The 25,816-nt window shown below is 41.8% G+C and overlaps 1 long non-coding RNA gene across 1 annotated transcript in view; it reads left to right on the top strand.

Moving 5' to 3' along the window:
* LOC307216475 overlaps positions 1-25,816 on the top strand; it is a 163,024-nt gene that overhangs the window by 82,082 nt on the left and 55,126 nt on the right. Inside the window, exon 2 of the long non-coding RNA XR_013839108.1 lies at positions 6,466-6,506. This is a non-coding gene — a long non-coding RNA (uncharacterized lncRNA). The remainder of the gene's footprint in view (positions 1-6,465; positions 6,507-25,816) is intronic.

Here is a 25,816-nt window from a genome sequence, read left to right as displayed (position 1 = left end):
AAAGAACATTGGATATATGCTGAATTAGATGTGTTGAATGTATCAACTTGTACACAGAGTTTTTCTTTCGAATGGCAAAGAAGCATTCCACAAAATCTATCGGTGAAGTCCATGCAGATATCTGATACAATAAAAACAGAGCCCATCCTGCCAGAGCTGACCCTATTATTAGGCAATGTGAAGAGACTAGCACTCAGGCAGAATATGCTGATGAGCAGGAAGTGGTAGAGTGGTGTTGAAGGACAGAGCTGGGTGTGCTGAGTGTCCTGCCCTGCCCCGCTTAATGGACATTGTACATTGCCAGTGTTAAAGTAAGATTCGACTGCCAATTTGATCAGGTTTTGTAGGTTGGGTGAGGACAGGAACATCTTGTCCTTTGCCTCAGGCAGTCTAAAGTCTTGGGCTGGTTCTGCCTCGTATTTAGGTCATGCATATAACTGAACAAAGCTTAAAGATATAACCTGAGTGTGTATATTAATATTAATATTTAATGTTAATATATTAAAACCTGACCCCTTTGGAGTTTAGTTTGATGGCACCAAATTTCAGACAAAGAGAAGCAATAACTAAGAGTGTATATTTATGTAGGTGGAACCACTTTTGACAGGATTAACAGTGCTCTACCAGCACAGAGTGGAAGCTGTGGAATGAATCTTGTTGGAGATATCCATCACTTCATTTGAAGATCTCTATTATATGACAACATTGAAGAAAAATAAGAGCTCCGTATGTAACTAGCATTTATTAGAATGAAAAGAGAAGCAATATAACCACCAGGAAAAGTACAGTTCTCCTCTTGTTCACATTGATATACCCAAAATCTTATATTTATTGAAATGTTGTGAAGTAAGGAGTTAAATGCTTCTGTAACTATGGAAGAAGCAAGAAGCTCTTGGGGTATGAATGCTGTGCACCCCTTCATTGAGAGCCAGTGTGGTGTAGTGGTTAAGAGCGGTAGTCTCGTAATCTGAGGAACCAGGTTCGCGTCTCTGCTCCTCCACATGCAGCTGCTGGGTGACCTTGGGCTAGTCACACTTCTTTGATGTCTCTCAGCCCCACTCACCTCACAGAGTGTTTGTTGTGGGGGAGGAAGGGAAAGGAGAATGTTAGCCACTTTGAGACTCCTTAAAGGGAGTGAAAGGCGGGATATCAAATCCAAACTCTTCTTCTTCTTCTCTTCTTCATTGTAGACTCGGGCTGTATAAACCATATATCATAAAGACACTACTGGGTCTGCTGTGCCTCATTTTTCCAAAAGGAATCACAGACCCTGGGTAAACATACCTGGAACCCCTTAATCTCACACTGCTGTAGAGATTAGGGTGGCATGTAAAAATAGTCTGTGGCTACGGAGCATTCTTTTTGCAATTGTCTCACAGCCTGAACACTGGAAATAGAGGGGAAATGGCATACCCAGAATTACTTAGGCACAGTGACTTCATCTAAACACATTTCCTATATTTGCACTGGTAGCTTGAGTACTGTGTTTTATTACCCTGTTTTTCTAAGCAACCCCCTTCTTCTCTGTGTATTGGAAAAAGCAGGACTTTGAAGCATATGTTCCACTGAAAACAATGTCTGTTCTAATTTTGGGGTTTGCATAGTCACAAAGGTGAGTAAGGATAACTTATTGCCAGCACCCCCTTCGTCACTTCTCATCACTTCTTCTCTTTCTTCTGGTTTCCACGTGCCACTAATATTCACAATATGTTGCGTGAAGTGATGAAAACGAGAAGCTTATTTCCATGACAAATTCAGAAATCACAACAGGGTGGAAGAAAACGCATTTAGCAGGCAAAAGATTCATGCAGAAAAGACTTCCCTTCTCATCCATTTGACAAAGTGTGTTCAGTATATTATAATCCAAATTTCTCTACATATACTGTTATCATTTTTCTTTTTCTTTTTTCTTTTTTACCATTCAGATAGTGCTCCCTAGCTTCTCTGGAGTATGCGGGGAAATCTGGTGAATGTTACCATTCTTTTGCAGACAGGAAGTGACCGCATCATTAACACTATCCAGAAGTGAGCAGTGATAAACCTTGGCAAGGCTACAGACAGAAAAGCTGGGCAAAACGACACAAGACACTGAGATATATATATATATATATATATATATGTTCCAGTTCAAGGAAGAAAACCCACATGAACTCAAAACACACCCCATCCAAATAAACCTTGTCCTTTGCAGACTATAAACAGAATATGTTCAAGGCAATATATATATATTAGCTATGGCAGGGTAGTGAAATGAGATATTTTGCTGTTTCAATATAAATGCTGAATACATTTTACTTTGGGTTTATATATACACTTCAGAATATGGTCTCATTCAGTAAAGACAAGTTGTAGCTACCATCTTGAATTTATCTTGCGAGAGAATTTCCTGCTGTTATTATCTCAAGATCCTGGCAGCTTAATTGACACTGAATGCTGCTAACTCCACATAAAATGAAAAGAAATGTACTGGGAGGGGAGGGGAGGGAGGGCCTTCTGAGTTTCCTTTAGGTTTAACCTGAAACTTGAGAAGTTACCTGACTTTCTACATGCTGCCTGTGACTCTTACTGCTGTGCAGAGTGAATAGCTACCACCACTCCTGCTTCGGTGTAAAATAAGAGCTTGCTAATGAACTTCCCTTATTTTCTGCAAGGTTAACAACACTTAATTCATATAATCTGTGACCCTCCCTGTCCCCCACCTATAGAGGTAGAAGAATGCAAATACACTGCTATTTAATCTATCATTCACTATGAAAATTAGATTTCTTTACATCTTTTTGATGGATGTAAGGACCTGAATTCTGCTCAACTGAATTTCCCTCCTTAATGAGTTCAGGGGAATCTAAATATTTGCTTTGGCTCGCTAGATATTTTTGCTGCATATATTTAGCCCGTTCAGGCATGATCAGCAACAGGAGAGTTCAATAGACTTTCTTCCATGTTCCTAAGTCTGTGGATTTGATAGCCAAGTGCTGACTTAAGGTAGTCCAGACAACAGAGTGGAAAAAGAAACTTTAATATGAAAATGGTGTGAACATTACGTACGTGTAATGGCACAAGATGTAGCCTACACTTTGAGAGGGAGGAGAGACACACCAACCAGTAAACCCAGCCACCCTTCTCTTGGCCCTCACCCTTGCCACCAAGAGGGCATCTTACGTCCATGGCTGCTCCCAGTAAACAAATGTTTAATATCTGTAACTTGCTTAGGGGCTCAGCAAACTCACTATACTGGGTAGTCTGCTCAGGCAATTAGTCGTAGAGTGAATTCCAAGGACTCCAGAGTAAAGGAAACCAAAATCAAATATGGCACTAGAGGTTTTTGTAGAACAGTAATTAAAATCATTATTGTCAAAATATCATTATTTTAAAATTTGATTTAATCAGTCCGAACACAAGAGCAAGGGGAAATTACAAAGGAAAACACATTGGAAAGCTGAGTGTAGTCAGACATCCACTCTGGACTTGAAGAAGACTGGTTTTGAAAAGCTTAAGGAACTTCTGGGTGAGATCCCCTGGTCAGAAATACTCAAACAGAAGGTGGAGTCCAAGTTGGATGGGAGTTTCTTAAAGGTGGAATATTGAAGGCAGAAAAGCAGACAATTCCAACAAAAAAGAAAAGTGGGAGGCATGTGAAGAAACTGATGTGGCTACATAAGAACAACATAACTGTTAGGTGGGTTTGTAGCTGGTTGACTAACCCAATCCAAAAAGTGTTCATTAATGTTTCATCATCCTGGGAAAAAGTGACAAGTGAAGTGCCGCTGGGCCTGTTGCTATTCAATGCCTTTATAAAAGACTTGGAGGAAAGAATTGACGGGATGCTCATCAGATTTTCAGATGACACAAAACTGGGATGGGTAGTGTCAGGGGTGCTCCCCAGCAAAGGAATGTACACGGCAGATACTTCACTCTTTATTGCCAAAGCTAACACAGCAGTTTCCATGGCTCTGAATACCACACACACCAATTTAGTGTCTAGGCAGCTATTCCCAGGTCTGTCATCTACAGAGCAGTTGCAGCAACCATCCACTATCTTATGTATAATCCCCCTATATCTGCGTGGAAGCTGCCTCTGTTCTTCATGCCTCAATTCTCTCCTGGTTCTGGGGGAAAGTGGTGCAGGAGAGGGTGGGGAAGCACCCAGCCCTTCACTTGCCTGACCTGCCAGTCTCTCTGCATGCTTTGATCTTGATAACTATGGTGCCTGGCACCTGATATTTAATTTTCAAAAACACATGATTGACAGGAATTGCAGGAAGAATTCTCCCTGGAAATGATAGAAGCTGAGTGTCATGGCACTGCCAGAGAATGCCGAGGAGGAGCAGGAACAGGCAGAGGGAGGTGGGCAGGAAGTGGCGATTGAGGAAAGAGGGGAAAGCCAGGAGGCGGGAAGGCTCTCGGATGTTGAAGCAGAGCCTCAGCACCGCACAGGAAGTTCTGGCACTGATAGTGAGACAATGCCTATTCCATCTGCCAGGGAGAGGAGAGAGTTAAGGAGGAAGGGGGAGAGGCATCACATGAAACTTCCCCGACTTTTCTGTTGAAGGAGAAGCTGGCGCAGGCCACTCCCAGAATCTGAACCAGCGGATTCAGATGCACGATTGTAATATGCTGTCTGTACATATGTAAAATAAAGAACTGTATATATCTCTGAGTGAGCAGAGGTACTTATTGAGAAGAGCATTCACAAGCCATTACACTGAGCCAGATGGAAAAGTTGAACTTTTTCCTTGTTTATAGTAAAGATGTTCTTTCCTGTGAATTTATTCATTCTGTCCCGTCCCCCCCCCCCAACTCCAAATCATCATGCTTTGCTGATTTTGCGTACGTTGTGTTATGTTTTCATTCTGTTGAGAAGAACAGTGGCATTCAATCAAATTGCATTACTGGTACAGCAGTTCCATTATAACGCTGTGAAGATATCTGAATTAGATATATTCCTTTCCACCACATTGGGGCTTATAGATACTCGTCTTTTAAATGTATAAATATTTATAAACTCGTTCTGCAGAGCTGGTCTCAATTGCCATAGGGGTATTTGAGTACTCTTGCCCTGCTTTTAAAAAATTAACCAGGACCTCTCACATTGAAAATGCGCCAGTAACTGTAAACCAAATGAGTGGTGGATGCCTTTACTTAAAAAATGTTTTCAAATGCTATATTTTGAGAATTTGTCAGGCAAAAAAATAAAAATGTCCCTCACAATGAAAATCCTATATAATGGATTAGAAGATGAACCAAATCCCAATGTTTATTCAGTCTAATGGAAACAAAGAATAAACTTGCTAGCATATCACAATAGAGAATTGTAGAAGGAGCCATAATAGGCCTCTTCTGACAGCCAGTGAAAAATAACATTTGTGCCTATAAAAAAATCCCTCATGTCTATATTTCATGTTGAAAAGCCAATAGGAGACTTCAGCCAAACATTTTTATCACTACACTATCTAGATTTATATTCTGTTTGAAGTCCTCAAAATGAAACTTTCAATCTACTCCTGGCTAAGTATAAAATTGTTTTCACTTTCCCTGGATATGGGACTGAGAGGTGGAGTAATGAGCAATTCTAAGTGCAGAAAGCCCAACAGTTTTTCTTGATCTCTTATAGTAGTGGGCAACTGGATGACCTTCCATGTGCTATTGAGCTACTACTTCCATCATCCCCAGGCAGCATAGGCAATGGTCAGGGATGATGGAAGTTGGAGTCCCAAGAACATCTGTCTTACACTACAATTATAACAGACACACCAGCACAGTCTTTAAAGGCTGTGAGTAATGGTGGTGGCAGCGGCGGCAACTTTGGTAAAGGAAATGGAACATTTCAGGAAATCTAAAATGGGTGGGAAAGAACCATAATGTTCTAGGCTGCCCTTGAACTATACCATGTTAACGTTCTGATAAAGTAGCTTGGGCTAAAATTTTACAGCCTGGTCTAGAGACTTTGCAAATGATTCCTACTGAGGGTGCTGGGCCACCTGAACTTCCTGATCTGGTGTTACATCCTTCTTCTCAGCACAAGAAAACTCAAAAACAACTGTGGTAATCTTAATCAAGAAAGAGATCAATGAGCAGTGGTGGAGCACATGTTTTTGCATGAGGGTCGCAAGCTAAAGTGGGCAGGTGATGGAAAAGAACTCTGCCTGAAACCTTGTTGCCATCAGTAGACCTGATGAATGATAGCTTCCTGTATTCCTGGCACCTGCACCACGAATTCAAAAACTGTGATGAGGAGCTTTAGGAATATGATGAGAAGCAGGGACAGGGAAGATCCAAGGCAGATCATATCAAAAACAATCCACTTACAGGAGGATTTGATATCTATATATTAGTGGTTCCCAAACTTTTATTCCCCACAGACCAACTGAAAATTGCTGATGGCCTCGGTGGACCATCTAATGATTTTTCTGCTCATTCAGCACTGTTCTAGATGCTGAATGTTATTATTATTATTGTATTTTACAGGCATGCTGCAGACCACCAGAATGAAGCCTCCTGGACCGCAGGTAGGGAATCCCTGCTATAATTAAATTGAGGCTGCTAGAGGTTACTTTTGCAAGCAGGTGGAGCAACCTAGGGCTTAAGCCAGGTATAAGGAAACTGTGGTCCTCTAGATGTTACTGGCCTACAACTCTCATCATCTCTGACATTGGCCATGCTCACTGGGACTGATGGGAACTGGAGTCCAACAACTTGAACTGGAGGGCTAAAAGTTCCTCACCCTTGGCCTAGCCAGTTTCTGTGTCAACATGTGAATGTAAGAGATCATACCATAACTGAAGAGACTCCTTGCTGATCCAGTACGGTGAAGTATTTGGTTATATGTGAGGTGGTCCATTGCATCTCCCAAGGCCAAGGAAGTTTGAGTGTTGTGCAACAATGAATCACTGTTCAAGGTTTCTTTCACTGCAAGACAGTTTTCAAGCAAAGGTGGCAATTGACTTGCTCTGCATTCATTCACTCTAATCTTAACAACACACAAGGAAATCATTATCCCTGTGTTCACAGTAGATGTTATATAGTTGGTGGTTCACTAAACTAAAAACTTAAGCTCATATGGAGTTTCAGACTTTATAATAACAAATCTCCACACTTCCTACACACGGAACAAAAAGGTAGACTGCATGGGGGTGTTCACTTCCTTTTGTGTTCATTGCATAAGCCAAAAAACCAACTCCACAAAGTAAATGAAGGTTCTCCTATTGTCCTGTATAAACACCCCTTTGTTGCTTTCCAGTGAAAAACGCTGCTTAAAGAAAGCTTTATATAGATTTCAATAAAGAAAGCACTGTATGAAAAACTGGATTCACAACACAAATTAGACCAGCTCTGTTGCACTGACTGGTGCATGAAAACTAAAGCCAACCATGTCAGATAATATTTTATTTGGAGCTAAAGTGACCCATTGTGAACTTTGACATGCCACCAATTCCAAGTTATGTGTACCACTTTGACAAAAACTGGGCTGAATTTCTTTTGGCTGGGAGCCTATAGGGACCTATATTCCAATTTTACCTAATATTAGAACTAATTTTCTTTTCGCCTTACTGGCCAGTCACAATTTTCCCCTCTTTGCCGTATCTCCTCATAGTTCTCGGTGCTATTCTTTGTTTGCTTGCTTGCTTCATTTTAAAAATAAAACTCAGCTGTTTTGCTCCAGGAAACATATACGAAAAATGGTCAGAGCCCTCTTTTAAAATCTAGTTGACTCCTGTATCAATCTGTTACTGCTGGCTTATCAAAAGCAAGGAGAGCCACGGTGCTGTAGTCTTAAAAAAGCAACAACACTCTTTTGTTACTATAGATCCAAAAGGGAGGTATGTACATATTTGTAAAATGGATTCTTGCAGACTTTTTTCTGTCAGCTTGCCCTAACTTCTGCCCAGAAAATTGGATTATTTGTGGTGATTTAATTGTGTGGTAAATGCTCATATCAATACAGTCAAAACTTCACATTTTGGCAAAGCTTTGGAAGAAGACTCAGCTATAGGATCTCTTTGAGTGTTATGCGCTGAATAATGTGTGCAAAGAACAGGATTAGGAGACAGGATCATGTGTGTGTGTGTGGCCAGATCATGCTTGGATGTCCTATAACATTTTATCAAAAGTCTGGAAAGGGATATGGTAGAAGGTTTACTAACTCCATATCTATTTATTACACAGATATCCCACCTTTCCTCTGCAAGGTAGGTCAGGCCAAGAGAGTGTGACTAATCTAAGCTCAATCAGTGAGCTTCATGACAATGTGGGTCTCTCCAGTCTTGGTCTAACTGCTACCGAGAGAGGGGTGGAAAAGCAAGTAGGTGAGAAGGCTACCCTGTAAATTAAACTCTCAAACAGTAACAGTGATAAAGCAGTGGAAAGGTTCATTTATAACTGAGAATAAGAGGATCTGTGATGCTTTTACATATTATTACTCTCCATTACACACTTCCAAAATGACTCTTATATCCGCATTCTACTAGGAAGAGCATGGGTTTAGGAAAGTTACAAGGAAGAGAATTCTACATGTGTGTGTTTAAAATTAAAAATAGAAGCCCGTGAAGGAATGGTATTTCCTTGCAAAGAGTTTGGGGATATATTCAACCACCCACTAGCCGCTTTATTTCATAGGATTGTCTCCAAATAGATTATTCTTGAGGAGAATCCAGAATCCAGATTGTATTTAAATCTGATTAACAGAAGAACCCTAACCCCTGATCCGCTGAGCTGGAAGGGATTAGGATATGGTGATGGTATCCCTCCACCCAGCTCTGCCATTGCAGAACTCCCTGTTGCACCAGCTGAAAGCACTGGCAGTCTGAAGCTTTGATGACATTGCACAGCCACAAGAAAAGGCTGTATAGTTAAGGGGAGGAGCTAGATTATATTGCATGAATCTGCAGTAGCTCACTATGGGTTCAATTCAGAGAAGAATAAATCAGCAGGCAGCCTTCGCTCTGTCATCTCATGCAAGAGTTTGTACAATACCATAAAAGGCAGGTGTGAGAGCAGTTCTTGCGCTTCTACTTCTGTAAGAGGTTGCACAAGCTCTAGAAAGAGTTGTACAACAGCACTTCCATCAGTAGAAGTCCCTTTTCTCACAAAGTATTTTTGGATCCCACCTCTTATCTTGCCTATTTCTTTTCGAGCCCTTCCGTATTACTTTCAGCTGGACAAAACAGAGATGAAAATATAAACATCTTCATGTTGAGCAGTTAAGCCAGCGATGTATACAACATGGTCACAGAACGAAGGTGGGGAGGAATCAAATACCTTTTAAATCAGTACTGTAATTTACATGATAGATGGCCTGTGAAAGTTTAATACAGAGTAATGGAAATAAGTTACTAATGCACAGGTCAGAATGCACATAAATTGAAAGGGGGCAGACTTAATGCAGAGGACACCTAATAAAAGAAACATACAAACTGGCAGCCAGCCAATGCAATATTAATATCTACAAATAGAGCACTGTATTAGATATGACAAACATTTCCACTGCCAGCCTAAATGAAAGAAAATGTTTAGTCTTAGCACACAAGTATGACTATGAAGTCATCAGAGGCCTTCATTTCAGGCCCATTTAAAATAAGCATTCCAACTAGCATTTCTTTCAACCAACCTGTCTTCTGGGCACCATTTACAAAAATTCAAATAGTGACATAAGGGACCATCTTAGATTCCATTCAGTGCCAGACCTGCACAGAGCATCAATAGATCCTTTGGCCATTGCTGCTGCTGCTGTTCAAAGAGCTGCAGTTCTGCACTATGGTAGGGAACAAGGGTTTTCTTGCTGCTATAGTAATTGACAGGCTCCTTTCACTCCTGTTCCAGTCTGTTATGTGGCATTCAATAAAACAATGTCCGGAGGAGATTCATCACAGTGCTATCTCCTTTTTAAAATTTAAAGTCCTGGCAGCTTGCTGGAGTGCACGATCCCATGGCAGTTGCTAGCGTGCAGTCTGGCAGGCCAACAGGTCCAAATCCTCTCCCCTTGTCTTGCTTCTTTAAAATAATTGTTCTGAATGCACAATACAGTTTTCATATATTAATTCTTGACTACCTTCAACCTGGAAGACAGGAGACTGCAAAATGTTGCCTGTGGAACACTGAAGAATTCTGTTAAAGCACAGCAGCAGAGGATTATTTTTCTTTTACGTTAAAATCCTATGTAGATCTGCTTAATAAAAGAAAGAAACAAAAAGTTTTCAAATTCTGCAGGCACCATTCTAGACGGCCTCATATGTTATGTCCCATTGGAGGACACGGGGGGGGGGGGAGAGGGAGAGAGAAGCAAGAATATGCACTACTTGGCCATGTCTTAATGACGTTAAGGTAAGAAAAAGAGAAGTCTCCATTCTGCCCTGCCCTCATAAATAAAAAATTATTGAGAAAAGTGAATCCCCTATATGTCTACAAGTTGGCATACCTATTCTACTCTGGGGAGGCTCGTGTGCCAGTTAATTCCATCCACTTTGGCCAAAAGGAAAAAAGGTCAGAACCATTTTTAATTTTTTCCATAATAGTGAATGTAAACCACAGAGCTTCATTTTATGCAGAGCAAATTGGGATACAGAATACACACTGAAGTGCAGAGAACATACAGCATCTCAGAAAGAGAATGAGATTTACAGAGCACACCAATGCAAATTGAAACCTATGCAACCCTCTAAAGCATATGGGTGGACTTAGACCAAGAGAACGGCTCAGCTGTGAATCTCACTGGACGACCTTACACTTGTCTCTATCTTTCGATCTACCTGATGAGAATAAAATGGGGAAACTGGCTGTGTTTCTTCGCGAACTTCTCAGGTAAATTAAGTGATTGTACAAACATCCGAGAAAAGCAGTGAACTTCCACAGCCCTGCCCGTATACAGATTTTAACTATTTGAGATATGTCAGCATAAGGTGCATGCATTATATTAGACCCACAGAAAGAGCCCAAATTCAACTATTGGTATGGTTATAAAAGCCACCTAGGTTTTTTCTCTCAACAAATTTCTGTGAAATACGGGGATTAGGGAAAATGTGAAATTTTATCTCTCTTAACAACAAATGGCTGGCACTAGGCGTTCTCTTAAAACACCTTTTTAATGGTCCCCTGAGATCACTTATCACTTCCAATCCTCTTTACATTCTAGCACACACTCCACCATGAACAGGATTTTATAAATACTATCAGCTTCATACTTCTTCTTTGACTTCCTCAGACAAAACACTTCTTCATTTCTCATTGTGCCATTATCTTTAAACACTCAGAAACATCGTTTTTAATGCATACCTGTTGCCAAAAACAGCAAAGACTCTTACATTTATACATGCAAGAGGAGATAAGTGCTTAACCCTGTTACCGTACAATTAGAGTCTTTCAGCATGACATTTGCTTGACAGATCCCTGCAAATCCCTCCAGTGACTTGCTGCAGACTGTGTTCCTTAAAAAAAATATCTCCAGATGAGCCCCATTGAAAGGCAAACCAGTGCCTAAGAACAGCAGCAGCCAACTATATTTTGGTGCCTCAGCCAGAAAATCCATATGGCCTTCTCCCTTCAAGCTGTAGTAGCATTTGGGAGGTGGGGTTCCTCTTTGGTTGTGCCTGCCTAATTTGCACTTTCCAGAACAACTGAACTAAACTGAAATGTTTGAAAATCCCAACTTCTCCACACTTTGTGATGCCATTTTCTAAACAAGCAAGGTGTACCAAAACCCATATAATAGGGGGACACGTGCCTGTAAAAAATGCAGATATCAGTAGTAATAAACATACAAAAAACCATCATGTTAGGGAAAATTGCTTGTAAAATAGCTGTACATTTGGCAAAATTTCATACAAAAATGTGTATATTAGGAGAAAAATGCACTAAATGTTCTTTGGAGGCTTTTTTTAATGCAAACTGATGTGAAAAATATGACAAACTGAAATGAAGAGTGGAAAAACTGAAAAACTGAGGGTAACCAAAATTAACGATTTGTCCTTCCCTAGGTAATATATACCATATATCTTACACAAAAAAACACAAAATCTTTCAATCCTTTTTATTGCTAAGAAATTTTATCTACAAGCACATAAATGCACAAAAGAAAAAGGTGTGTGTGTATCTATGCATGCACTTACACTAAGTAGAGAATAAACTTTTGATTTCATATATTTCCAATTGGGGGGAAAGAAAACAAGCTGTCCCTGCTACAAAGCTTCTAATAAGTTATATGGTTGAACATCATCTCATACCTTATTGTTGTAGTGCAGTACATAATAAACATGGACCATTTTTCAATGAAACTTTTATTTCCCTTTCTGTCTTCTCTATATTTAATAATGTCTGTAAGTTTCAACATGTATATCACATCCCAGATCCTACTAATCTTCTCGTTCAGTGATGGCGGTTCTTTCTGTTTCCACTTATGACCAACTGCTATTGTAGCTGTTGTGAATTCCCCTTCAAGGCATTCCAAATCAGCTGCTGATTTAAACACAATGCTCACTTTTGTACTGATTTATCTATAAGCAGAGAAACAGAACTTTTATTGAAATATTTAAAAAGTTCAGTAAATTTAAGTGTGATGGTGAAGTCGTATGTATCAGGCTTCTGCACTACAGGAAAAGAGAAATGTATCTGAAAGTGGTTATGCAAAGTGCCTCAGAGGAGATCAAACCCAGTACACAATTATATATTAAAGCAAACCTAATTTGAATTATGTTAACGTTACCCATTGTGCCCTATACCCAATACAGCAAGCATGGAACTTAATGTTATCACATTTCATTGGAAGCTGCCCAGAACCTAGTCTGGGGCAACCTAGTCAGATGGTGGCATCATCATCTTCATCATGCTTTTGTTGCTGCTAGCTGATCATTTCTTTCTTAGGCCAACTGCTGGTTAGCAAACCAGTATAATAATCTACTAGGAACCTAGTCTTTGGAAACCAGTCATTACATGTCCACCATGGCTCAACAACCAGCTCCTCCTTTTTAGCCTTGGCTGTTTAAGAAGCTCCTGCCGATTTGAGCTTCCTCTTGACACCCTTCATTCTCACACTAGCTGCTGACCTTCCTGAGACCCGACTGTTTGCTTGTCCGGACTCTGTAGCCCTGCTGAGGCCTATCAACTCTCTAGAATAGGGGTGGGGCACCTTCAGCCTTCCAGATGTTGTTGAACTACAACTTGCATCATCCCTGACCACTCACCACATGGGCTGGGGCTGTTGGGAGTTGGAGTCCAACGACATCTGGAAGGCCAAGGGGTTCCCTACACATGCCTCAAAACTAACCCTGCCACTTTGAATGATGTTTTGCTATATAACTTAGGGCAATGGCCCTGTTACCATTTGGAATGCTGATCCTTAGTGTACCATCATAGTTCCAATAGGCAGGAGCAAAGGAGAGGGGAAACAAACTATACAGAACTCAGTGGTGTGTGGTCCATGGACTAGTGGGACTAGCCTAGTCCCCTTAATGTTCCCAGTGGGACCTTTCTGTGTGCCTTCTGTGATGGAACTCCTACTTGGGGACTTCCCTGGCTTTTTTCTGGCCCATGTAGGAGCAGTCTGCATAGTTAGACTTGGTGAAGACTTGATGTTTTCCTCCCCCAAAAAGTTTTTGAGTTTCTGCTGAAATGAGGCTGCATTTTAATGTTGTATTTTAATCTTGTTTTTTAAGTTGTATTTCAATCAATTGTTTTATATCTGGTGTTATACCTGAGCCTGGTCTTGGCTGGGGAGGGCAGGGTATAAATAAAATTTATTATTATTATTATTATTACCTGCTTAGCCAGTGTCTCCAGGCTCCAGGCTCTCTCTCTCATTACCTCTGTAATCATAACAACACACACACATGAGTAGGAAGTGGCTGCTTGAAGCAGAACCGCAGCCCCTTCTTCATTTTTTTAAGGAAGAGCAGTCAGAAAGCCTGAAGTGCCTATGGGGTAGGGGTGGAACAGCCACTGTGTGTGTGTTTTGAAAGTGTGGTGTTTTAATAACATAAACCCCCAGCCCCAATCTGCCAGAACCTGAAGGATCAGCAGCAGCATGCAACAACCAACAATAACATGATCATAGAAAGGGAGAAGATGAAGAAAGGGCGTGCGTTAAAAAGTGGTTTTTTAAAGGGGGGGGGGTCCACCCTTCCACCTGGGGTTGTCTTTTTCAAAAAACACACAAAACAAAGCAAAGCCAAACTTTTCTTCTTTTTGCAAGCTGCTTGGAACTGGCAAATTGACCAGCTTGGGAATGGACTTCCTTGGGAGGCTGTGGACTCTCCTTCATTGAAGGCTTTTAGGTATCTGCTAGAGATGCTTGGGTGGAGATTTCTGTCTTGCAGGCGGTTGGACTAGAGCACCCTTGGGGTCCCCAACTCTACATACAGCCCTGTTCCCCTATAAGAAAATTCACTGCACGCCACTGACAGAACCTGTTGGCACGCTTGTGTTTCCATGCATGAAAGGACATGTTGGGGAAAGGTGTGTCGTATGCAAAGGGAAATTTGTATCTAGCTGCTACTAAGTACATGCATGGCTGGCAGAGAATAAGCCCCCAGATGTGTAGTCAGCAGGATTATTAACTGTGTGAGCCACTGAACAAACAGTTGCAGTGCCACCGTGGTTTCTAAGGTTTCTTAACATCTTTCTACCGGTGCTCCACACCTTCCTGATTAGCAGGGCTTGGGGGCAATGGCTGCTTTTGAAGCTCCTGTACTGATCTGTTTTAACTTTCTAAATTGACTGGCTTTTTCTGTTGGAAGACAGCCAATTACTTTAATGGCTGCTTTGTATTTTGGGTGTTTTTGAGGAAGGGGGAAGGTACGCTGCTGCTTCTAGGAGTTTTGTGGTTCTGTTTTATTATATTTAACATATAATAAATATATATTAAAAGGCCTTCAGCCTTTTTAAAAGACATATAGGAGAAAGTGGGACAGAAATGGTTAAATAAATAAATAGATGCCATAATAAATCTGGTAGTCTTTAGGGTGCCACAAGACTTTGTTGTTTTAGCAATTTCAAATCGATCACTGTTGTTCATAAGACCACAGCTGTAAACAGTTTGGAGCATACTTTGCTGAACTGATTCCTCTGAAGCATTTTTGAAACATCAAAGGTGTTTTGCATCCAAGCCTTGATTCAGGGCTTTTCCTTCATGCAGTTGATATTAATAGTGAAGCAGGTGCTCCGCGAAATGCCCAGTTGTGTGAAAGTGTTTTGCCGTACAATTATTTTCCCCTCAGAAAGTGGGGCGGTGAGGCAGCAGGAAGGAAATGTGTGGAGAATCCAAAAAGCTCAAAGACATGTTTGAAACCATCATGGCCTATAAGCAGTCGCCTAGCCCTGCTCCAAATAAAATCATTGCAGTTTTTAAAAGTGGCTTCTAATCTCACAGCTGAAGACTTTTGAGATTCTCAGTCAGTTTCTCTCACTTGTGTGGGATTAACCTTTTCAAAATAATACCTTGCTCTGACTAGGCAGTGACTATGTTTGTGAAACCATATACAGTGGTACCTCGGGTTAAGTACTTAATTCGTTCCGGAGGTCCATTCTTAACCTGAAACTGTTCTTAACCTGAAGCACCACTTTAGCTAATGGGGCCTCCCGCTGCTGCTGCGCTGCTGCCGCACGATTTCTGTTCTCATCCTGAAGCAAAGTTCTTAACCTGAAGCACTATTTCTGGGTTAGCGGAGTCTGTAACCTGAAGCATATGTAACCTGAAGTGTATGTAACCTGAAGCGTATGTAACCTGAAGCGTATGTAACCTGAGGTACCACTGTACAACAAACCATCTTCCTTTTAACACAAGTGTGGCTGTTCCTGCTGAGGGAACTTCCCACCTCTAGTGTGACAGTATAACGTTTGGGCATGATTTAAGGCAAGCAGAAAGAACACTAAGAGTCTGAAGTGAAGCTATTCAAAACCAGAGAAGAATTTTAGGTAATGGAAAAGCTTGAAGACTGATAGGCAGCTGTCTCCTCCAGCTTCAGTAAATTAGGCCTTCGGAGTTACTGCTGCTGACAGCTACCTTAACATCTGTCTGGTATTTTTAAGGTGATAACATGCAGCTGATGTCTTTGATCTAAATGGAAAATGCACATCAGTCACAACACTTGGAGAGGCCCTGTTTTTGGATAGAAGCGTTCACCAAGCAGGAAAAATTGCTGAGAATCTTTTCAGTGTACGGTCAGAAGAGAAAAGGAACTAATATTTTAAAAATTTTCTCCAAACAGGCTTCCCTGCAGAAAAGTGTGGCCAAAAGCCCACCCTTTTCCACACAAGAGCAATTCCAAACAACCTCGAACCTTGTTTTTCAAAAGGATACCACGGTGAAAGGTATTCACTCCTATTTCAGTGACATGAGCATTTGCCTCATACAAACTCTGGTTTCAATGTCCCTCAGTATTTGTCTTTGACTAACCACAAGGGCTCAAGGAATGCCTCTAGTTTTCCATGTTCCTACAGCTCAATATGCTTTCAATTATTTTCCTGGCAGAGGTAAAGAAAGGGGGTTTGATAGTCTTAGGTCCTTATGTCAGGAGCATATAAATGTGCCTTTTTTAGAATGATACAAATATCGCTTTCTTCTCTGACTGTCTGATATAGTAGCAATTTCTAGAATGAAAGAGCAGGCTTTTCTTACAAGCACTGAAGAAGACATTTGGAGACGGGAAACAATGCTGTTTATCTGTGCGTCCCTTGTCAATATTCTTGGGCTCCTACCTCCCACTGAGGGAGTCAAAACTGAACCAATCCTGAAATCTGGGCTAAATATGTATTTATTTTTTTCTTGAACTGGAACAGAATATGAGCAATTAGTTGCGAGTGTGCTGAACCTGAACCAGAACAGAACCTAATGAATAGGTGCAGGTTAATGCTTCAGAATAACAGCTCAAAAATATGGCTGTGTACACACTATACATTTAAAGTATATGACTTCCCCCAAAGGATTGTGGTAACTGTAGTTTGCTCCTAACAGAGCTACAATTCTCAGCACTCTTAACAAACCACAATTCCCAGAATTCCTTGGTGGTGGCGGTGGTGGCGATGCCAGTGCCAATGCGTGCTGCAGACCTCGCTCCAGACCCTCTGCAATGCTTCCACTTCTGGGACACAGTGCCCTTCCAAACATGCTCTCTGGAGCACCCCCATTTTTTAAAAAATAAATAAATTAGAAATGCTCCCCAAACCCCAGACATTAGTATAAAATGCAAAAATCCACCCAGATGGGCATAATGCCCCCCAAAAAGAGAACATGTCCAGACATATGGCAACCATAATAAAGGTAAAGGGGACACCTGACCATTAGGTCCGGTCGTGACCAACTCTGGGGTTGCAGTGCTCATCTCGCTTTATTGGCCAAGGGAGCCGGCGTACAGCTTCCGGGTCATGTGGCCAGCATGACTAAGCCGCTTCTGGTGAACCAGAGCAACGCACGGAAATGCCATTTACCTTCCTGCCAGAGCGGTACCTATTTATCTGCTTGCACTTTGACGTGCTTTCGAACTGCTAGGTGGGTAGGAGCAGGGACCGAGCAACGGGAGCTCACCCCGTCGCGGGGATTCGAACCGCCGACCTTCTGATCAGCAAGTCCTAGGCTCTGTGGTTTAACCCACAGCGCCACCCACGTCCCATGGCAACCATAATATATGCACGCAAATTTATAAATAATTATATGAGACATCTCACTACAGTGTGGAAGCCTGTGTCTGCTGTCTGAGTGCTAAAGAAATAACTGTTGATAGGCATCTTCAAGACTTTTGTTCTCCCTTCTTGTAGTTCTTTGTCTTTAACCTGGCACAGGATCCTTCAAACAGACAACTGTCCTCTGACAGCCCTCTGAACCGACGACTGTCTTCTGTAACATAGGAAGGGAACTTGTTTGAACCGAAGGCCCTCTGGCCAACTACACACACTGTGAACACTGGATATAAAACAGCTCAGGATTAACAGACATCTTGGTTAGTTTACAGCCGTGTGCTCAGTGCAGAATTGTAGCAGCTGACATAATGGAATCCGCAGAGTCAATACCAAAAGAAGAAACTGAAAAGTAGATTAAAATAAGAATAATCTAGCCATTTGGATTATTATGCTTCCAAATACCAGGAAATAGCTTGGAAATTGCTGTCAGGTATCATGTTTACTAAAATTGCTTTCCTGTATCATGTTTACTAAAATGCAGAGTTATTATCACCTACCGGGGGGTAACTGGATATAGATTGTAGTGTTTGTAACATAAGAATTATTGATGGAGCAGTGAGTTAAATGCAGGCTGCCACAGAGTGCTTGAGTGTGCTTTTCCCTTGCAGGTGAATGCAAGCATCCTTTCTGTGAGTTTACTGTACTATTTAATTCAAAATGTAGGGGTGATTATTCCTTGAATATCAGGATTAGAGAAGTTTGTTAAGCATAACAGCAATGAGTCAACTTCATACTCTTTTATCTTCCACCTAACTGATTTCACGCAAGCTAGGATATCCGTACCAAGGAAGACGCCAATAATATCTACTCCCTTTTCTGAACTCTAATTTTGCAGATCCTTTTAAGAACAGAAAGGTATATGATGCACACATTTGGTCTGCCAAAAGGTCCAGCAAGCATTTCAGGTATCAATGAGTGCTTTTGTTTAAAGGACACTGAAAAAGACACCATATCTCACAGACGTTTCCTATTAGAAAGTACATTCCTAATTTTACCCAAGTATATAGAGATACTGTGCTCTGTTGAGAAGATGAAATTTTGGATAAAATGTGCTTCAGGCCTCCTGCAAAGTGAACTTATCCAAGTAATTGGTCCCTTCAGCTGAACTAGAAATAGTTCTATTAAAAGAGATGGGAACATTTAATAGGGCTGTAAGCCCAAGTACAAATTCCTTAAATTCCTTAAGTTCCTATTTGTATTAAACAAAACAGGTCCCAATTGTTTGTTCATCCCTTTCAAGGCCCAGGGAAATCCCTGGGTTCAAATTGGCTAATATAACAACAACAACAACAACAACAACAACAACAACAACAACAACAACAACAACAATTGTACCCCACTCATCAAACTGGGTTGCCCCAAAGGTTTAGCTACTGTAGAATTAATTCAGCTTCACACTGTGATGTTGTGCAAACAGTAAACATACAACAAAATGCAGTAATCACATTAACACTACTGTCTAAAACACTGATGTCACAGGACTTCAGTTTGGATGGTGTGTGACTCAGTTTGGCCCAACCCATGATCAATTTGTGTCCAACACAATTGCAACATCCACACCATACAGTACTTATTATACCACTTGAACAGTCATGGAGAATCCTGGGAATTGTAGTTTGTAAAAGGTGCTTATCAAGGGAGCCGCTGACCTCACAAAGCTACACTTCCCAGCAGGGCTTTTTTGCAGCCAGAATTCACCAGAACTTAGTTCCTGCACCTCTCAGGTGTGTGCCATTGCCATTATAAGAGAACAAGGGAGGTGTTCATTGTGAGTTCTGACACCTCTTTTTATAGATAAATAGCACTGTTTTCCAATACCCAGGGACATGCCCTGGGTAATAAGATGTTGTGCACCACTGCAGCAAAACCAGTTGCACAACTATATTGTAGGAGAGATGGATATGACCATGCCTTGTTCCACTGAGATCGCATGAAATACTATTAATCTGGATACACATGTCAATGCAGATGTATATCTGCATCTGATATAGGAAACAAGATCGCCTGTGGCTAAAGGTAGGGCAAGACCTTTCCTCTTCACCTCGGAAACCATCTTCATTTTTGTGATCATGCAATCAGCAAGAAACTCAAGGAGTTTTGTGAGGAATGATTGCAACTGCAAAACCCAGGTGACGGACTCCCCCTCCTTTCCATTGTACATGGGGATGGGGAGGTAAGGCAACAGAAGGAGCAAGTGTCTGGCCCATCAGACTCCAGATTTTTAGATAATATTTCAGATCATGCTCAGAAGTGTCATTTTAACCTCTGGAGTTGGTTGTGCCAGCCAGTGGTGAGGCCCTCTGTCTTCTGTCACTGGTTGCCCTCCCCTTTGTGAAGGGGAGAATCTGGCAAATGAAGGGGTCTAAAGTTGTGACCTTTTTTGAAGTTCAATCCATAGATGATCCCAGAAGCGGGTCATATTCTCTCCCCTCACCCCACCAGCAAATTGAGCACTCGCCTCATTCTCTCTTATGAGACAGCCTGCTTCTGTATGTGGACCTCTGTTACTGGCTCTGGATAATGGGACAAAATAGCTGGAGAGCCCATGCTGGGTCAGTTCAGGCCTTGGTCACTGCTTGCCAAACTGAGCCTGATTTAAAGTTTGGTTGCTGTCGTCCCTCTGATAAGCATGACAGATAGGGTTGTGCATGGGACAGAACATTTGTGGTTCTTTAGCTGACACCTTTTATCTTTAAAAGAAAGTTGCATAGCGTTGTTGCTTTCTTTTTGCAGATTCCATACTTGTGATTTGTACATTTTGTTATAAGAAAGAAAGAAAGAAAGAAAGAAAGAAAGAAAGAAAGAAAGAGTTAAATTATTTATACTGCTAGTCTAACCCATGCATCATCTCATGCTGTACCACTCATGCCAGTGCAACAGTGGGATGCAATTTGTAACTGAAACCGCTTCATTCTAATGACAGCAAACAGCCCAAATGGCATTTAAATGGGAATGGAATTTAAAGTAAAGGAATGGAATGTTATTCTTTCTCCACTCATTGGGGTGGGGGGAAGACTGGGCAAAAGTAAGTTCTCCTGCATGCCTCTCTGTTGAAATGAATAGGAGCTGCACAAGAGCATGGCTACAAACTAATGCTGATCTGTAGTAATTCCATTCAGGGCCAGCCCTATTATTAGGAAGAGTGGGGTGGCTGATTTGGGGTGTCATGAAAGGCTAGCTAATTGTTATTTATTTAATTATATTTTTACTCCCCAGGAGGGTGAAGGTGTTTGTTAGATTTTCTGTCTCAGACACCAGAACAATTTGACCAGCCTAGGATATCATGCACTTTGACTGTGGGGCAGAGGTGTTATTTATCATTCGTACATTGGATAAAAACTCATTTATCACGCTCAAGACAGAGGACTTTCTAAGGCAGGGTACAAGAAAGTAGAACAGTATAAATACTCATTATATTCCGGGTCTAGGCATGCTTCTTCAGAAAATTTCCAAATCAGTCTGAACACAGCTGTTTTCAGTCTCAGATCCAAAGCTGCCCACAAGGGAAGCCATGGCAATTGGATATACTCATTGCAAAGCCAAAATGACCAGTTACATGCTTTCTGAAGCTCAGTAGCCTTCTATTAGTTTGCCTTTGCTTTGAAATTGAGAGCAAGGCAAAGCACCTCTCTGCTTATTGAAGGCAAGGGTAACCCACTACATTTTGCTGCCTGGGTCGAGTGGATAAGATAGTATATCACCCATTTCAAGTACAAGAAACTTGTCAGATTGCCAGTTTGAACCTCCAGTACTGGCAATAGGGCCCAGAGGTGGAAAGCTAGCTGAAATGGTGGAGGGTGGACCACCAGGTACAGAGAGGTCTGTGCTGCTATGAAGGGAGAGAGGCTCAGGTGGAATGGTCTTGACTTCCTCACATGCACACATACACACAGTGCCTTGCTGCCTGAGGCAGTGGCCTCACTCTTCCTAATTTTAGGGTCCTGCTGGAGGCTCATGCTGACTGAAGGAAGCATGTGAATTAGTTAACTCTCCTAGAGGCCACTGCATCTGTCAGTCACTGAACTGATCCTGTGTTTTTATGGAATTGTACAGGATGGGGATGGTGTAGAGCAGGGATGGGAAATACTTTTCAGTCTGAGGGCCAGATTCAAACCTGGCCAACCTTCAGGAGCAAGAGGCAAAAGGAGACAGGCAAAAGTGGCTGGGGTCAAAGGTTGCCAAAGCAAAAAAAAATCAATAAATACAGTGAGGCAAAAAAAAATGCTGAAAAATCGCATTTTACATAATGTTATGTGTTCTAGAGACATTTTCTGATGTCACACCCATGCAACGCATGCTGGGGCCCCTCCATCTTAGGCAGAAGACAGCATCTCTGAAATAATACTATTATGTAGTAAACCTGTTTGCTACACAGGAGCATTATTTATACTTACTGCCTCTGATTCGACTGTTTAGGTACGAAACTTCACAGTTTATTGGTCAGGCCCTTCGTTTCTAGACGACTGACAAGCATTCTCCAGAATCTGCAAATTTGTCCTGTTTTCATGAAACAAATGCCGTCCCTTCTTGTGGGGCGGGGGTGCCAATTCATCCCCACAAACCAGTTTTTGGAACAGCATATTAAAATGCATTTGGGTTAAATGTACAACTATGCTCATGATCACACAGCAAAATGCCGAAGGCAGTATAACATGCTAGAGACCAGGGATGGGTAACTTGCCCCCCTCCAGCTGCTGTCGGACTCCAATCCCCCCTGACCATCGGCCTCATGGACCAAGGTTGATGGGAGCTGTAGTTTGTCAGCATCTGAAGGACCACAGGTTAGCCACCTATGGGCTGGAGAGAGGATCACTACTGCAGAAAGAACGCTGAACTAAATATCTGGTTGCAATGAATCCAGAATGATTCAGTGTGTGGTGGCTTGTGGGGAAAGGGGGAAACTATTTTTCTTCTGCTGCTCAGAACGGTAGGAGCTAAAAGCCTTTCATAATGAAAAGTATACAGAATGACAACAGCAGAGGCCAGCTCTCAAGCCTATGTATAAACATAATTGCCCGATTTGGGGTTTTGGAACGTTTGTTCCTCCAAACCTTATACTCTTTTTTTATTTTCAAATAGCATGCCCCCTGCCAAGAAGTTACATTTTTTCCTCTCTTTAAAATAAGCAGTGAGGGCAATGGCATGATGAACAAATTTCATTTCTTCTGTTCCATTTTTTCCATCTTTAATACAGCCTCCAGCAGGCCAAATGGCACCAGTGCAATTGCTAGTAAGTCAATACATCTGGCTGCATTCCTGAAATGACAAATCTGATGGATAGAACTCCAGCTCCTATACAAAGCCTCTTTTCAGAATGCTCTCTCCCTGGTACTTGTCTGCTCGAAGCAAAACCTAATGTGTGAAAACAAAATAAAAATCGAGCTCTTTCACCACCCCGTGCTAGTGTTTCATTTTCAGTGGGCTAATGTTATTATTAACACAGCTCTCTCGTGCTGCCCAGATTCTGCACCTCTGCCTGGATACGATGAGAGCTTTCAATTTGGCACCAAGGAGATGAGCGGCTGCTCCGAGGGCTCCTTGCTTTGCTACAAAAGCATGACATGGCACACTGCTAAGTGTCTAGAACTGATCAGTATCCGAAGAGATTCTGCTTTGCTCACCAAAAGCAATGTGATTGTGTTGGAAATTGCTAGTGGTGAGGAATGCAAGCATGCGGGGAGGCGTTTTACCTTTCAGCTTTGATGATCTTTCAGCAAGAAATTATGAGCTAGACATCATGTGTGACCTTGCGACTGTATATGGAGAACAATCTGTCAGCACATCACTGGGGTTTAGTCTGTGAAGGATTCAGCACATGCCCATGGCATGAAGGTGGGATACCTGGCATTCCATTACTTTAAATTTAATGAGCAACTAACACCAGATCTGTATGAACTGGGTTGGCTAAGGAGCCAATATTGACCTTTAATGTTTTCTGAGACCATGATACCTCAAGGATTACCTTCACCTGTCTGGAGCAGCCCAACCCTTAAAACTAGCCATGGTGGGCCTGCTCTTTGGTTCATTGGAAGTAGACATGCCTAGTGGCTCCTTAGAGTCAGTACCACAACTCTGAAATATCCTCCGTGAGAAAATCTAACAGATTCTACTCATCCTACTTTCAGATGGCCTATGAGGACATTCATTATTGGAGTTTTAAAACTATTTGAACGGCTCTTGTGCTGTCTTATCTTTCATTATGATAATTATATACATTGCTTCTGATTTACGATAATTTTTTATTATTTAGATAAATACGATTTATTTATTTTTTTTAATGTAGAAAAGTGGGATAGGAACCTTCCCCCTACTCCTGGCCCATGGAATCAGGGTACCCTATTAAAAGGATTCAGGGCCATAGCACCCACAAAATGGTGATTTCAGAGGAGGGGGTTGCCCTAGTTTGATGTATATCATAAAGCGATTCATATCCTTGGTTAATCCTGCCAAATAATCAACCAGCAGAAGAGGTTAGTTGATTCAGACTACACACCCAATGCCTGCGCCAAAACCTGCTGACATCTGTGGCCTGTTTAAGTCCCAAGTGGTTGTCCTGTGTTTACTACAAGTTCACCATGCCTTGGCCCACTGCCTGTGGCTTCACTGCCCCTGGACCCACACACTGTCCTTCCAATAACTTCCTTGGGATTTAATTGGCTGCCCTCAGAAGTTTTGTGGTACCTTTGTGGAAATGTGTTTCACCTCTAGATGAGAATGAACAGGAAGCCGCCTCCATCCTAAGAAATGTTTGCACTAAAGGAGATCTGAGGTATATCCCAGAACCTCATGTCTCTAGACTTCTTGGGACTCCTCTCAGAACCAAACCTCATTCTCCCACTGCCTGCAGAGGGAAAAAAATGTCTATTGGCAGGTACAGTCTGAATCCAAGCCTAATTTCCAAACAGACTGCAAACCCCCAGACCTGCAAACCCACCAGCCAGATCTAATTGCTCACCTTTGACATGGGCTTTGCTTTTTGAAATAAAACAAATAAAGGAAAACAAATGTTGAATTAAAATTTGCCCATTTGAATGCTACAACATGAAGATGTTATTTTCAAAAAATGCATTCTCAAAATGTAATATTTCAACATGAAATATTAGATAGCCAGGCAAAATGTCCAGTTCATCACATTCAGAGCTATTCCACTGAATTTTTCTCAAATGCATGTACTTTTTTTTCAATAGTATGTTCCTTGATTCCCCTTCATCCAGGAAATCCTGTACAAATGATGTAGCTTCTTCCACAAAGACATGACATTTCTTTGTATTTCTTGGCCACACAGAGTGAGGGAAAGGGGCGAGGCTTTTACGAACGTCAGAAACACTCTACTATTTCTGTAGTGAATTTTGTCCATTGATACATAGATTTTCCTGTCCAATATAACTAGTAAATACTGAAAACAGTGACAAGAAACAACAAACACAGATCTGTACAAACTCAGGAGATTAAAGTAGCCTAACATTAGTCCCTTTAACTCATCAACAAACTGAATAAGGTAGCAGTAAATCTGTAGGTTTAAACCCAACAGAAAGTATTGTGGGTGTGGAGATGACATCCCAGTTAATGGAGCAGAAGGGGCACCAGCGTACCAGTGAGAGGCAGTGTAGTGTAGTGGTTAGAGTGTCAGACTAGAACCTGGGAGACCAGTGTTCAAATCCCCATTCTCTGGGTGACCTTGGGCCAGTCACTCACTCTCAGCCTGACATACCTCACAGAGGTGTTGTGGTGGTACAATGGGGAAGAGGGGAACTATGTATGCCACCTTGAGATCCTTGGATTGGGGGGGGGGGGAGAGTGGGATTCACTGTTGTTGGCATCCATCTGTCTTGAGAAACAGTGGAATGCGCCTCCAGGAGTGAAGTCAAACCACTGTGTTAGCAGCACCCAAGTGACCTCTCTGGAGCACAGGCCTGGGCAGTGTGTATGGAGGTCCTGGGCTGCCCAGATCTCCCTCTCAGCCTCACTGATGTGGGCCAAAGGAAAGCAGAGCAATACATTTGGCAACAGCTTGGCTGCAGGAATGGCTGGAAGGAGGCGTGCAAGGCGCTATCTAACCATCTTAGGGGCTGCACTCCGGATTTGTGTAGGGTTTATTCCTAAACTGGAGCAGCTGCTGCTGCTGCAGCAGCAGCAGTTTAGAATCAGAGTTGAAAGT

The sequence above is a fragment of the Podarcis cretensis genome, assembly GCF_951804945.1.
Source record: "Podarcis cretensis genome assembly, chromosome: 5".
Classification (NCBI taxonomy): domain Eukaryota; kingdom Metazoa; phylum Chordata; class Lepidosauria; order Squamata; family Lacertidae; genus Podarcis; species Podarcis cretensis.
The sequence above is the reverse complement of the archived record's forward strand: the minus strand, read 5'-3'. Positions and strand labels throughout refer to the sequence as shown.